The sequence below is a fragment of the Globicephala melas genome, chromosome 4 (assembly GCF_963455315.2).
Source record: "Globicephala melas chromosome 4, mGloMel1.2, whole genome shotgun sequence".
Lineage (NCBI taxonomy): Eukaryota > Metazoa > Chordata > Mammalia > Artiodactyla > Delphinidae > Globicephala > Globicephala melas.
The window spans coordinates 60,367,783-60,381,604 of NC_083317.1; the positions used below are offsets into that span (position 1 = coordinate 60,367,783).

Here is a 13,822-nt window from a genome sequence, read left to right on the forward strand (position 1 = left end):
GATGGATTTTAGCTCTTAAGAAAGCATAAGAAAAAAAAAATCACCTCTGAAAGGTAATAATGATAAATAATGCTGGGCAGTTGGTTTGAGTTAATGTCACTGTAATAGTTGATATGGGCACAAGTGAGGTCTTGGACTCACCTTTCACAAGAGCTAGTCTGTTGGCTCTGAACTGACCCAACAGGAGCAAAGGCTTCTATGAGGCAGAACTCACTTGTCAATTCCCTGCTGTTCTCCTGGGATCTCAGACAGGCCAAACATTTCTTTGCACCTTTCCGTGAACTGCTGCATCTTGGAACTGTCCTCTACTCTACATTAGGGCTACACCCTCTAAGTTCTTGACCTTAGATAGTCCTTCTCTATTTTGATACATATTTGCATGATGCTCACAGTGCTATACTTGATTTTAAAAATTGGCCTGTTATTTGGCCAAGGAAAGACTATTTTGGTATTGTTTTAATTCTTTACTATCTATTTTGTTAATTATTTGTGTGAATAAAAAAAAATCCTAGATTTCTTGCCTCTTGTCATGGTACTATTTCCCAATATTATCTGGTAAATACATAGGAAATACAATTTTATTTTAATATGTCCTAAACAAAACACAATTGTGAAAGAAAACCGGTAGAGAAAAACATAATAAATTTTGAAGATAAATAACAGTTAATTCTGAAATATCTGCCACTCTTACTCCTTTATATTAGAACCTAAGGTTGCCAAGAAATGTTATCCACACCGATTTTTTTAAAATGAAGGGACAAAATCAGTTTCTTTTCTGATGATAAGAACTGTAACCCCTGCAGCATAACAGCACCTGAGCAGCATCTGTGATGTGAAACTGGCCTCAGCGATTTCCCTTGAAGAAGACTGCTTAGTCAGGACCTTCAAGAAAGCTGCTGCTCTTTAGGACCTAGACTCTACAAGGAACGTCCTGGTTCCCTACAGAACTTGGGCTGGCTGTCATCCCATCCAGTATCCAGTCTGCAGTTGCCACTCAGACACGTAGAGTGTGTGTCTGGGGACGACACATAGTAGAATAGGAAAGGATACAGAGCTCTGTCGTACCAGCACATTTATTGTAAGGAACTAGTTATGCTGCAACTGCTTTGCTCTTTTATATTCTAGGCAACACACCGGTGAATATAAGTCATAACGAACATATTCAACATTTTTTCCATCAGTTCAATACATTATTCATAAATATTAGAGATGGAAAAGACCTAGTAGATTACGGAGTCCAAACCTCCCTTCTGTACCGCCCTTTCCCCCAACTGTTGATGCTAGCTCAACAAAACAACAACAAATCACACGAGGAAAGCAAGAAATTCACAAGTTTTACAAGCAAAAAGGAAAGCTCCAAAGAAGTCTGTATTGAGGGTGAGGAAGTTCAAGGCCTTCTCTTCCTGCTGGTGGTGGAGCTCTGAAGACTAAAAGTATGGTGGCCCTTTGCTGTGAAGGCAAGCCAAGGGAGAAAAATGCCAGCTTCTCCTCTTGAGGATCATAATTCAAGGTAAAGCGAAAGAGGCAATCCCATGTCCTTGGCTAAGCGCTTCCTATCTGTCTCTACAACCTGGTGTGGATTCAGGCATTCTTCTCTCCTGTTAGAACTTGAGATACCGACGATAATGATAAAAGAAAATGTATAAATGAATAGAGAGTTAAAACTACTAGAGTATGCTCCCTGGGATTATCTGTACTATCAAGATAGGAAAACTTTGCAGATGCTACTGTCTCTCTAGAGGAATAAATGCTTGCATTTTAATATTCTCAGCAGCTGGTTCCTGTTGAATGCCATCAGGATGATTCAGCCACCCACCAGGAACACCAGTAATGGCAAGTGCACACAGAGAAATCTGCAAAACTTTCTTCTCTTGATGCCAACACTATTACTCTGGCAAAGTCAGAACCCTTTATTGAATTACCAGTTCTACTAAATGTGACCTTGTTCCCCTCACAAATACCAGCTCGCTTTCAAATAAATGGAACTTCTGGCTGATTAAGATGCAGCATACTTCCTGATTTAAGCACACCCTACGGTCAGCTTCTCCTCAGCTATGGCCATGTGATTTACCCCCTTTTATTTTCTCACTATTCACTGTAACCCTGAAGAACCAGTAAGATCCATATACACCTCGAGTCCACCTCGCATGCCGTCCTGCCTACAGCTGACTTGAAGTATTTAATGCTATATCTCTACCCTGACATGCCTCAAGTTATTTTATCATTTCCAGTTTTTAGAAGTTTCTCATTTCCACAGAATGGGGTTGCATGCCAGGAAAACAGAAATGTGTAGATAAACTGCATTGACCCTAGACCTCATTGATACAGAATTACCATACCACATTCAAGTTAGATAAAAAATTAGATACTTGCCCCCTTCTTCAAACAGACCAGATTAGACACTAAGAGGAAGAAATGCCAAAGATGACAGCTAGCTCTCAAAAATGTCTCACTGCCTCATTTTCTGGTCCCCAAAGTAAAATCTAAGGACATTCAACACAGATTCAGGAGCTTTCAACAGCCATGAAAATATATGGCTGGAGAGGGAATTTATAAATGTAACGAATACACAATTGGCTTATAACAGATGCAACTAAAATTAAATTCGATATCTTGACCTGCTCTCCAAAGTGAAAGTTTCTAGTTCAGGCTGCAGACAGAGGTATAACCAGCTCATTAATCACATGAAACAGAACTATAAGCTGACACTTCTGGGGATGCTGCAAAGAGCAATCCTATGTGATTGGGGGGCCTGTGTGAAAGCTGAAAGGGAAGGCAGGCGGCACCGACAGTCTACAGTGAGCAATACTGATATCGTTTATGGCGTCCATAGGTTGGCCAGGGCCGACTATTCTAAACTTCCAGGAAAGAACTGAAGGATCTTTGTAAGGAAGTAACGGGGCCTATGGACTTGCACAAAAAAGATTCAATATATTTTTATTCAGCTCCTATTATGTAAAAGTCATTGTGTTTGTTGCTTGAAGAGATTTTGAACTCAATAAGATCAATCTATGATCTCGAAAAGAATACTGTTGGGGAAGAACTAGGGGAAAGGGAATATTAATAGTAGTAGTAGTAACAACAACAATGATACTGAGAGATGATCATGTGCTGGTCATGGTACTAAGCACTCTACATACTCCATTTCAGGAATTCTTACAATATCCCAGCAAGGTAGTTATCATTTTCCTACTTATAGATGTGGAAATTGAGGCCCAGTGAAATTAAGGACACTGCCCAGATTACATAGACCTGTTCCTTACATTACAAATAAACATACAAATGGCTAATCTATAAGAGTGAATATGACTAAAGCCATTAAAAGATAGAGTACTGTAGAAATAGAGAAGGCAGAATTTGTCTCTACTTGGGAGCACCAGGTGAAAAGAACAGGGGTGTGGAAATGTAGTGTGCACTTAGGAGACAAGGAGGAACCCTGTTAAAATGTGTTTAAACTTATTAACTCAGTACCCTCTGATTAGAACTCACATTTTGATACAACAGTTAGATACATTGATTTGTACAGGAAGATTTCTAAGGAGAAGGACTTCTTTCTAAAGGATTTTCTGACTACAATTTCTCAAATTTTTTTTTCTTTTCTTTTTTCTTTCTTTTTCTTTTTCTTTTGGTGGGGATAGAGGGAAGAAGAGAAATGAGATATAAGGTTACCTTGGAGGGGATATGAGGGCTGCATGAGGGAAGCAACGTTAACAGCAGAGAGTGTCCACGGAGTGCCAATGTGGGTGCGTTTTCTTTCATTCCCCAGAATGCCTTATCCTTACCACACATATTTGCCCCCTACCCCATGTAAGGTAGGGTTATTGGTATAGAAATAGGAACGCTAAGGGCCTGCTTACTCTGCTTTCTTCCTCAATTACTTCTGGAATATCATCCACTTTTTATTTATATAAAATTTGTTTTAGGGGTCAGGCTTGTGGTGTAGAGCGGAAGCTAGAAACCTTGAGTTCTCGTACAATTTGCCTTTCTCATCTTGAGAAAGTTTGATCACTTTTCCATTTACATTTTCCTATTAGCATGGTGTTAGCCCAAATAGCATTTCTTCTTCTGTTAAACACCCTGTCCCTTTGGTGAAAATAAAATTTTGTGCTTTACTGAAAATTTTCCATTCTTCTCTATTTAGAACCCCTGGTTCACAGAATCCAATGTATAGCACCACTAGTCAAGATGAATTTGTGGAGCTTTAGTTTCTCTGTTTTTTAAGCTTTTATATTAAATAGTGTTTTCCAAATGTAAGTCACAATATATAAAATACATATTTTAAAAAATTCTACATGGTCCTGCACCAGATATTCAGTATTCCTTTCTGGAGAGTTTGGTAACCCACTCACCTTTATTGAGATATCTAAGGCTTCTTCAAGCTCTAAGATGCCATGATTATGATTCTGTGATGCTGACATTTGCTTTGTCGACACTTAAAGCAGAGCTTTTCAACTTCAAACAATAGCATAACAAGTTGCTATAACAATTACACTTATATGAATCTTTAAGCAGATGAGCATAACAGCTCTTTACAACTATTACCACACCGGACAGCCAAAGCTTAGGAGGTTGTTGTAATTCTCTGCAAAAGTGAATTCTACACTCGATTATATCCTATAAGGAAAAGTATTGCCTTTCTATCTACTTTTAAAATTCATGGACTCTTCCTTTTGGTATCTGTTAGTTTTGCAGCCAGCTACAAGCTTTAAGCATCTCCAATAACTTTCATCATTAGCCTCCGCTCTGTCATGGCTCCTGTGTCTCACCCTTCTGACCTTGCCCACTGAGGTCACTCTTCCTGATGTAATCACACATGCTTCTTTGTAGTTACATTCGTCACAGTGCTCATTAGAATCATCATCATTCCTACTGCACCTTAGGTCAACGAAATTAAATGTGCTTATGCAATTTGTTGTCATTTTAATTTTCCAGCCAGGATTTCTTCATCCAGAAGGACAATTTTGTTTTATCTGATCAATAAATAACTAGCCAGTCGAATGACTCTGGAAAGGTTGGTAGAAAGTCGTTCATTGGGGCAAAATCTTAAGTCTAAAGAGGTTTTTGTAAACTTGGACAGTGGCATTTCACTGACCTTGAATCCATAGGTTCAAAATGTATTGATGTCAACTTAGTCTTTCAATCTAGTAAAGCAATAAGGATAAAATATGCGTGATTTATATTTATGTGTGTGTTGAATTTAATAAATTAGTCAAGAGTTAAGTTTTTTTTTTTGCGGTACGCGGGCCTCTCACTGTTGTGGCCTCTCCCGTTGCAGAGCACAGGCTCCGGACTTGCAGGCTCAGCGGCCATGGCTCACTGGCCCAGCCGCTCCGTGGCATGTGGGATCTTCCCGGACCGGGGCACGAACCCATGTCCCCTGCATCGGCAGGCAGACTCTCAACCACTGCGCCACCAGAGAAGCCCAAGAGTCAAGGTATTTTTAAAGAAATATTCAAGTCCGTTCCACAGTGACTAATTCACTTTCAGATATAGTCTAAAATATTCTTTTTGGGCTTCCCTGGTGGCGCAGTGGTTAAGAATCTGCCTGCCGATGCAGGGGACACGGGTTCAAGCCCTGGTCCGGGAATATCCCACATGCCGCGGAGCAACTAAGCCGGTGAGCCACAACTACTAAGCCTGCACTCTTGAGCCTGCACGCCACAACTACTGAAGCCCGTGTGCCAAAACTACTGAAGCCCACGCGCCACAACTACTGAAGCCCACATGCCTAGAGCTCGTGCTCCGCAACAAGAGAGGCCACTACAATAAGAAGCCCATGCACCACATCGAAGAGTAGCCCCCGCTGGCTGCAACTAGAGAAAGCCCGTGTGCAGCAACGAAGACCCAACACAGCCAAAAATAAAAAATAAAATAAATAAATTTAAAAAATATTCTTTTTGCTGTAGTTTTAACTTTTTTTTTTTTAAATAAGTAAAGAACGTACATAGACTGTGAAGTGGCAATGTAGTCCATTGTGGCATTCTATATATTCCTCAACTTTTGCTCTTTCTATGGTCAGTGTATGTAGAAATAAATAAATCTACAATAGTTTAAGTCTAGAAATTTTTGTTTGGCTAAACTCTGAAAACATAGCTTAAATAGAGTTGAAAGCTTGGCATCTCATCATTTCTTTATATTATAAGGCTTACAATGCCACCTTATAAAAGATATATTCGTTTATTTTCATGTTCAATCAAAAGTGTAGGGTTTCAGGTCTTGGAATGGATTACAGATTGTTCTCTCCTGGTTATTTTTGGCTTTAAGTATATTGATCATTTTATCATTTTCTTGTTTTAAACTGCTTTAAACACAGCACAAATGTTATTCTCATCATGCCAGAAATGGGTTTGGAATTGATTTTGAGTTTCCATCAGTTTTACTCTTTGCTCTCTGTGAGAAGTTTTTTACTTGCTTAAATTCAAAAGGATAGTTTTGTTCAAAAGATGTCAGAGTACAGCATTCAGAGATCCTTAGCTGGACAAGAAAACTGACATTTTCTTCTTTACAAAAAAATAAAAATCATTGTATCTATTGCCATGGACTTTATTGAAATTAGTGAAGAATCATTCATACGAATGCAATTTCAAGGGCTTCCTCCCTCTTTCTCTTCATGTAAGTGTTCGACAAAAGCATGCATCTTCTGAGAAGCTGGCCTGATTGGTCCAGGTTGGCACTGTTTCAGTGTTTGGCCTACAGCGGCTGCTTAGGAATAATTTCATCTCATCCTCTCTGTTTTTCTGGACTGTATCGGACTCAGACACGTGGTATGCAAAGGAAATCCAAGTCCCTTAAAAATGCTATTTCTTTTGGTACTAAAGCCAAGCCCAGTTCTACTTTGGCCAAATGATCTTATCAAGATTTAACAAGAGATATTCAGTAATATCTCCAATCTGGGAGAAGACATTCCACTAAGAAAGATAATTTACTACAGAATATCTATATTTCCTCTTCTGGTACCAGGCAAGGACATGATCGAACTTTATCCTATTGGTACTGAGAATACTATAACACTGATGAAAATTTTATGACAATTATTCATTTCAATTAATTTAAGCGGAAATAAACAAGTAGTTCTTTCCATATTAAAGCAGATACTGGAGATCTATTTTCAGTTATTGCTGAAAATATTTTGGCTTCCATAAAGGCACCTTCCTAACACAGCTGCTTTGCCCTCCTCTGCACTGTCACAATTCAGAATTTGTCACATTTCAGCCAGGTTCTCTAGACTAATTGGATGAAACAATTGCATTACAGTATTAAAATTCCTTTGCAGAATCAAATGAGAGGAGATCTGCACAGTTCAGATAGCCTGGAAGATTTGCAACAAACACAGACCAAATCCTGTATGTTCCATACATCTTTCTACATTTACAGTAATAATCACTTCTATAGTGTTAGGAGTTAACTTCACACTTGAGAATATCAACAAACATAGGGAGAAATTTAGATATGTAAACTTCATTTCCCACCCCATCCTTCCCTCTCCCCTGTGCTGTTTTGTGTTTCAAAGCGGAGTGCTGCATCTTTTTTTTGAAAAGTGTCAGGAAATCGCTTTCCTAGCAATCTAGGCCCTTGAGTTTATATGTGTGGTAATGACACACCTTGAAACAGAGAGCCCCACAAACCAGAGTGGGACGTTAATTTAAATACAGACTTAGGGGGAAGAGCTCCATCTACTGAATTAGTTAGATCACAGTTTGTACCCTATAGTTATCCCATTCACTACTTTCAACCTCGTAGAGGCTCTGGGGAGAACGGAAAAGTTACAGACCCCCAAACAGCTTTGAGTCTGATGCCATTTTGAATATTTCCCAGTTACCCTGAGCCCCTTTCCTTTGCCCTTCCCAGTCTCCAAAGCTTTCCATGTTTCAATATGAAAGAAAAATGGGATGCTTTTCTGGATAAATCATCCTTGGAAAAAGGTAGAAATCCATTGGTAATTGAAGGAAAAGCCCCAAATAGCTGAAGGGAAAGCAACAGAAAAAAATCGTTCTACCTGACCAGTTGGCAGCCCAGGTAAGAAGCAAAGGGAAGAGTAGCCTACTTACTCCTCCCGCCTTACATCATTGCTCGGGAAGTCTGCAGCCACCCAGGATCAGCTCTTCTGGGCTCTCCCCAGCTGCACAGTGCTGTTGTGGCACTGGGAATTTGCTGTGGCTTCATAAGATTATGGGGATATGCTTCAGCAAGCCAAAAAAGTCACAAACAAAATTCAGGAGAGAAAAAAAAGTACAAAAACAGCTGATCTTACTGGAGAAGCACTTGGCATTTTCCTACATATGCCACAATTTTCTTTGGTATTTCCTGGTTCTATGATCAGAAAAGTTATCATATCATGTTTATTACTGTTGTGTTTTCAGGGTTGCTGGTGGCGGGGCGTGGTATAGTGAGAGCAAACAGACCAGACATGGGAGTAGCAAGGTAAAGATTACTTCTCCTACTTGTTTGAAAGCTTTCCAGGGGATCATGAGGTTAAAAAGTTTTCTTCTTCAGAATACTGAAGACATATAGAAATAATATACAGAAAAAATAGCCACAGCCTTTCTAGATTGGGAAAGTAAAAAAACTTGTTTAACACAGTAACAGATACGGAACAAAGCAAATCGTATCGGAATAAACCTGAATGTTAATACAGCTGCATAAAATTCAGGAGTATGTAAGACTTATAAAAATACTTTATAAGTTGAGATAAATTGTTAGAATACAAAAAGACATTAATAAGTATATATGTATATAAAATAATCAGAGGGAGGCAATAATTGGATTTTTAAATTACAGAAAAATAATAAAATATAATAAATTAATAAAAGTTTGCATTAAGGCTAATCCTCTTTCATGCAAAAATAGAATTAATATAAATGTAAAGTGAAGCTGTGTCTCTGTATGTGTGTGCATGTGTATATATATATGTATATTTGCACAAAGTATTACTGACTGACATTGAAAGGTGATATGTTGCATAGAAATAAAAACTTTGAATTATTTTAAATTGGGCATTTAAAGTATCAGCATTAACCTGGCAGGTTTTTTTCTTTTTTTAAAATAACATTTAATTTTCAAGTTCTATTTTAAATCATGGAAAGAAAAAAAAATTAGAAAAGCATTGCATAGATGCACAATATGTATTTTGTAAAAAATTTCATTTGCATTTCTTAGAATATTTAGTTCTCAAAAAACGGCTAGTTGGCTTTTCTTCAAGCCTCTGCAAGACAAGTTCAGTTCTGAGTCAAGAAAAGCTATGAGAAATTTCATCTCAAAATGAAATTTGTTTGGATAATTATAAAGACCTGAAAAATGAGATCATCTCCACCATAACTATAACAAACAGCTAATGAATAAATATATTCTGACAAGAATCGATAAGAATTGCAAAGCCTGAGAGGGTCATCGCAGACTTGAAAAAGGTAACCAAGTGAGGAAACATCAAATGGAGTTAATGGAGATAAAGCATTCTGAAAAATGTAAAGTGTTAACAGTCACCGACAGGAAAGAATATACTTCCACAGGGATGACAACAACAAAATGAAACAAAACAACCCAAAACAACTGGAAATATATTATATCTCCTGGAGCAAAGTATGACTACTTATTCAGCAAGAGGAGAACCTACTTCTTTGTCATTCCCTTTGGAAGCCTGTTGTTTTTTTTTTTAAAAAAAAGGTTGCACAAAAGATACATGTGTTCTTTTTCTGGTATTATTACAGGCCCACCTAGATTTAGCTTTCGGTTCCAGATGAGATCAGGCATGTTCAGACTAGCACATCTTTGCTCTGTAAGCACAGAGCTGCTATCTTTTCACTGGCAAATTCTCGGATCCCCAAATTTATGCACAATAAATGCCCTTAAAAATCTGCAAATTTTCTACTTCAGTCAAATACCTCATTGAGTTCAATTTTTTTCTTATTTTACTCTGCTAGTAGTAAGCCGAAAAGTTAAGGCAGGCGACTCCCATAAGAAAGGAAAGTTGAATAGTACTTACCCTAAGTATAATGTGCAAGCCTTAATGGGGGAATCTACTTTTGCTCTATGGTTTTTAGAAGGGAATCCAGGTTTAAACTCAGCTCTCGCCCTTTTCCCTTCTGGAAAACTGAGTAGACTCACTGAAGGTGGCTCTGAGAAAGATCCTACAAATCAACAGCCTTACCTGTGGCCATTCAGAAGACTGCACTTTGGTGTGTGTTTAAAACTATGAATAAAGTCAGACACAGCGCATGCTCAGCAGGCAATTTAAAAATATTTATAACGTTGTTGTTTCAAAAACAAATTTCCTCAAACAAAGCAAAACTCACATTTCTGATCCATGCCAAGTTTAACGTTCTGAGACAAAGCTGTTTTGGAGTTTTCTGCTGGGGTAAAAAAAGGCTTCTAAAATTTTTGTTGAACGAAAAATAGTTCCCTCTTCCCTTCTGGATTCTCTTAAATTAAGAGGTGGAATAAAATTCCCTCTAAGTTTCAACAAAATTCACCTTGGGCTAAGATAAGGCAGTAGATATTTAAGGTCTGTAAAAAATAATTTTGGGGAGAGTAACAAGGAACTAAAAACTATAAGTTTAAAGAATGTAATGGTCATCTGTACCTTCAAGGCAGTCTTGCTTGTTACTGTACAAAAAAAATCCTGATACAAATAGGATATATTATGTTACGTATAGATAGGTTATGCGTTGATAAGAATAATGCATAGGAAACTATGTGCATACCTAGAGAAGTTATGTTTTTCTTTTGCTAACTAAAATCTGAACTCTTGAAAACTGTAAAAGAAATACATCAAAAATTTAGGAGAAACCCAGGAATAATGTCAGTATAATTCCTCTGTTTTACATAGCAGCCATGGAGAGGAAGGCAATCACATATCTATTAGTTAAATTTTGAGTTACACAAAATAAAAATTGGCTTAAATACAGTTTTTAAGGCCCTAATTGCAGCAGGAATGCCTGTGTTACCCTGGCTGGAAATTTTTTCTCCTCCTTGAGTATCCCTAAGTATTCCATTTTACCATCTATCACCAAACCCTGCCCGGCCCACAGATCTCACAGATCTTATTCAAATCTCTCACTTAATTCTTAAGTCACTGAATGACTTTCAGCCCCTGCTCTACTTTCCAGGGGTGCTCAGCTGGCCTCACAAAAGCTCCACAGACGCATCGTTCAGTATCTCTGATGCTTTCAAGCTCAGCAGAGGGTGCCAAAAAAAAAAAAAAAAAAAAAAAATCAGTGATTAAAAAAAAGTTTATTAAAGTGAAACTAGGAGTGAAGATTTGAAGAAGTTGCTTCTACTTTTATTTCCCTCGCAACTCAGCACAGGTGTTTCCTAACTTATACTATCGTGCATGCTGATGAGGGGGAGGGTGAAATTAAGGTGAGGGAATGGGCCAAGGGCCGACCAGCAAGCATTTAGGATTTCCAGCCTCATGTGTTAATGGACATGTCTAAAAATGGACCCCCCAAAAGCCTAGAATGAGGTTTCTTTTTGGCAAATGATTAAACCAGTACACTGAAATAATTAAAGCTTTGTCCTTAAAGAAAGCATCAGATCAACAGAACAAAAACAAAGATAAAAATTGCACACACATATGCATGCGCACACACACACTCTCTCGCACACACAGATACACAAAACTAGCGGGTGAGGGGAGAAGGAAATTAAATAAAAGAAAACAAACAGAGTCCTAACAGGCCATTCTCCGAAAAGGAATCTAAATAAAAAGTCATATGATATCTGATAGTGCAGGACACGTCGCCAAGAACTGGGGCGGATTGCCTACAGGAAGAAAGGGCCAGTGTATTCCAGCTCAAAGAGCTTTTCTTTCCTCCTCCTCTATTTTTTTTCCCTTTTCTCCTCGACTGTGAATGTGTTACTCTCAGGTCAGATGCACGAAGAATCCCAGAATGACAGCTATCACCTTTCACTGTACTCCTGGCGGCACAACTGGCTGATAGGAGCTGCCTGAGTTGGGATCAAGAGGGGCTAGTGCAGCTTTCAGTAACAGCCTCTTCCAGTAGCCCCTCTGTCTCTTTCATAGACCCCCTTGGTCACGTTAAAAATAGAACAACAACAACAACAAAAAAGCACAAGCAAAAAACAAAACAAAAAACAAAAATGCAAACACAACAGCCCACAGCAACAAAAGAGTTCAAGGGGAAAAAAAAAATCAGAAACAAGCCAAAAGGGGGAAAAAAAAAGCTCTTGCCTTCAATATAAAACTTTTTCAAGACCGAGTTTCTTTTCTCTTATTTTGATGACTTTCTTTTTAAAGATCTTTTTCTCCTTAAGCACTCTTAAGAGCATTAAAAATCTCTACAAAAATACAGAAAAGTCTCAAGGCAATATAAGAATTTTCCTGAGGAAAACACATAACGGTAAGAAGTGAGTTACCCTAGAAAAATTTGGATTCGCCAAAAGTTCCCCTAATTCTAATGTCTTTCAGCGACTTCAAGTGCAAACACTGGCCACCTAGCTCTTGTTTTTTCTCTGGTGGGTCATTACTGAGGCAACACATACACAGTAAGGTTTCCCGAAAAGACTCCTTGTTATCAAGTTACTTCAAACATAAGGCGCTCACACCTCCCAGCCAGAAGGGCTTATTGACTAGACACCACTCTCTGCCCTGATATGTATTACACCCTTAAGAAGCAGTTACTTAAATGTATTCTAAAAATATGGAAAAATGTATATATTTTCCCTACAGTTTCCCACCCCAGGGACAGGAACAGATTATACTTTCAGTGAATGAAAAAAAAAAAAAGAAGAAGAAGAAAAGAGTTTCTGAATCTTGAAACAACTGTTGTAGCTGGTTTCCACTTAGTAAAATAGTTATCTGTAGTTAGGTACTGTACATAACGTATATTTAAGAATTTTTGTGGTGCTTGTGAATTTTCCCCCTGTTCAGTTTTGTGTCTATTAAGTATCTTAAAGAGATTTCCAAATAACAATTGAAATATAAATGCATTAGGAGGAGAACTTTTAGAAAGAAAACATTTTCTTGAGTTTATAATTCAAGGATGTCAGTATAAAGATATAAGTGTGCAGCATATGTAAAAGGTGGAATTGTTTATGCGTCTTGCACAGACAGTTCACATGATTTCTTTCTTCTTTTGTTGGAGCATTAATTTGAAAATGATAAGCATTCTGGAATGTTTGCTACAAACACAAATTCATGGTGAAAATATACATGCATAGGCAAAAAATCAAATGGAGAACACGCAAAGCTACGTGGCAATCAGAATCGTAGAAAAATCTCTGTCTAGACTATATTTCGCTTGAACTAGTGTATCACGGATGGGGCAGTAATCTCTCTGGGGGTTTTGTAATTTACGTCATTAAATAGAAACAAAAATAAAATACAAATATCTGTTCCCTTAGTATCTTTTCTTAATAACTGACAAGTGACACAAGCGGTACCTATTAAACGGATGCAAAAACTTGTGAGACCGAATGAACTAATGTACCCCATTGGTATTTTGGGAACCCAAATCCCATAATTAACTTTTTACCTAAGAGGCAAAAGTAGAAGACGTTCTTGCCACTAAATTGATTATTTTGTGGAGTCTTGTTCTCTCCTCCACAGGATTTTAGGGACCCAGAATGGGTAAAGAGATGACAGCAGAGGATGAATCCTGAACAACTTTTATTGTGAGTAGAAAAAAATAGCATAGAGTGAGCATAGAACAGTTGGATTTAGAAAGATTAAAAGACGAGAAAAGAGCAACATATCCAACTTAATTAGTCTTTTTCCTTTTCCTTTTTTATGTATATATATTGGGGTGATGGGGAGAAAAGATAACTGGATTTCTTTTGAATGTCTTTGTGTCTTTATAGAGTGAAT

The 13,822-nt window shown here is 37.9% G+C and overlaps 1 protein-coding gene across 9 annotated transcripts in view; it reads right to left on the bottom strand.

The window, feature by feature from the left end:
• ZBTB20 (zinc finger and BTB domain containing 20) overlaps window positions 1-13,822 on the bottom strand; it is an 809,727-nt gene that overhangs the window by 106,711 nt on the left and 689,194 nt on the right. The gene's annotated exons all lie outside the window — the stretch shown is intronic.